Source organism: Nematolebias whitei, chromosome 2, assembly GCF_014905685.2.
Source record: "Nematolebias whitei isolate Nwh7 chromosome 2, NemWhi1, whole genome shotgun sequence".
Taxonomy (NCBI): domain Eukaryota; kingdom Metazoa; phylum Chordata; class Actinopteri; order Cyprinodontiformes; family Rivulidae; genus Nematolebias; species Nematolebias whitei.
Genome location: NC_056499.1, coordinates 33,974,513 through 33,976,894, shown reverse-complemented (window position 1 = coordinate 33,976,894; position 2,382 = coordinate 33,974,513). Strand labels below are relative to the sequence as shown.

The 2,382-nt window shown below is 40.0% G+C and overlaps 1 protein-coding gene across 2 annotated transcripts in view; it reads right to left on the bottom strand.

Annotated features, from left to right (window-relative positions):
- The window catches only part of LOC119423891 (protein C19orf12 homolog), a 58,576-nt gene that overhangs the window by 24,630 nt on the left and 31,564 nt on the right, over positions 1 to 2,382 (bottom strand). The window lies entirely within an intron of this gene.

The following is a 2,382-nucleotide window of genomic DNA, read 5'->3' as shown; positions in this document are numbered from 1 at the left end:
GACACCATCCTCAATACTTTTATATAAATTAGGCTGAAAATTGACAATCGGGTTTTGCTTATCAAATACACTTGATGAACTGTTTATCATCAAATGTGACCAAATCTATAAAAACGAGAGTTTTGTCAGCTTGCTGCTCTGGAGCATAGAGGTGTGTGTTGACACAACGCCGTAGAGGAAAGACATCAGCAGTGAACTTGGATAGCTGTTGCTGCTCATCAATCTGGAGAGGGTTAAAGGTCGTTCCTGAGACATTTGAAGCCAATCATATTACAGTGAGAAAGATTATTCACATGTGAGAAAACTTTTAGGATAGCTGTCTTTTATGAAGTGGATGTGCCAACGAGTTCACCCCAGGATCAGACTGTGCAATGCTTAGTGAAAATATAAACCATCCAGGAGTGCCATCTGACACACTACAACCTGAGTTAGCAGGTTAAAGGTTAAAGTTTATGTCAGTACAATTAGAAAAAGACTGAACACATATAGCTTGTTTAAAATGAGTCTTCAGAAAATAAAACCAACCATGGCAGCACAGTTCTGGTTTGTAAAGTCATCTCTGAACAAGACTTCTGAAATATTGTCATTTGGACCAACGGAGCAAAGTGAAGATGAAGTGAGGGATTTCTTTTTATTATTTTCAAACTGCTTCTGGGTTTTAGTGTAGGTTTGGTTAAATGATATTTTTGTTTATTTGATGGTTTGTTTACCTACTTCTAAAACCAAAATAAAGGCTAGTTGTTGTTTTTAAAAATCATGTCCTGAAAGAAGATGTGCTCACTTTTATTTTATAAAACTGGAATGGGCAGATTTAAATGTTGCACTCTGACACAGTCTGTCTCCTACAGTCAGCAACAATACACATCATGTCTGTTTTACAGAACAAAACCTACAGAATTAATAACTTGTTTTTTACTGTGTGCTCAGGTTTGTGTGCAAGAACAACGGTGTCATCTATGAGAACCAGCTTTTACAGATTGGACTAAAGTCTGAATACCGTCAGAACCTGGGTGAGACCCTCGGCTGCACCGTTTGCCTCCACAGCTCCACAGCTCTGCACAGACCTTACATATCTGTTGTAAGAGTATGTCTGACAGGCCTGTGAGAGATAATCCAAGCAGGAGTAAACTGGGATTAGAGACAAAACGGTTATAAGTTATAGTGTTCAGATGTGATTCAGTGAAAAAGAGACTAACTCGGATGGTTTGCATTTCTTCTTCCTGCAGGTCGCATGTATGTGTTCTACGGCAACAAGACATCAACTCAGTTCTTTAGTTTCTCCTCATCAGTGACCTGTAGTGACACCCTCAGCACTCATATCCTTTATAAGTACTGCTCGCTGCCGCTTGTTATAACTTCTATCAAGACCAAAATAATTTAACTACTGTCTTTTCTTCCCATTAATAAATTAGGGATGGGCATTTCATGCAAAAGTACTGTTCAAACCTACACAACACACATACACAGGTCTGACAGACAGCCATTCACACGCTTCGTTACACACAATTTTATTTTCCTTTTCGTCATACAATGCTAATTAATAAAGTTGAATAAGTTTCAGCACAGTAATAATGTTCTGAGGGTCGCTGAACATGTGGCCTGATGTAAACTAAAGCATTATAGTGATTCAGAACACAAAGGAATCTGAAACACGTCTTAGGAAGGTCCCCGTGACCCGAAACAGAAGAAGTGGGTAAAGATAATGGATGGATGGATGGATGTTGGTGAGTCACTAACATTTAAGTCTGCAGTCTTCATGATTAGTGTCTGTCCAGTCCTTGACCACCACCCTCACAACTGAATGTCCACACTAAGACTGTAGACCCGACAATAGACGGCGGAGCTCAGGTCCAGCAGATCCTGAACATCGAGTGTCTGTCGGATTTCTCCGATGCACCTGTCCTCAACATTCAGTTCAAGTTGGTGACACTCATCTTTTTGTCTTTCATGACGTTTGCCAGTGACGGGTAAGCTAATGTCACACTCTGTGTGCAAGAGCAGATACGGAGGAACGTTGCAGAACATTGCGGTGAAGCTCCCGGTGATGCTGAACAAGTTTTTTCAGCCAACAGAGATGATGTCACAAGACTTCTTCCAACGCTGGAAACAGCTTGGAGCGTAAGGTTTCCTTTACGTATCGGCAAAACTTGATGCGCTTCTTACAATAATTTCTGTTGTTTTGTCATTTCCTCAAACAAATGTTTACTGTTCTGCTCTGGGTTATTAAGTTATTTAAATGCTGGCATTTACTGTGGTTTAAATTAGAGCCCTGGCTGATGTGGAAATTTTGGCTATCATCGATACAGATATTTGGGACTGGTGCCAATAACCAATATACAGGTCCTTCTCAAAAAATTAGCATATTGTGATAAAGGTCATTAT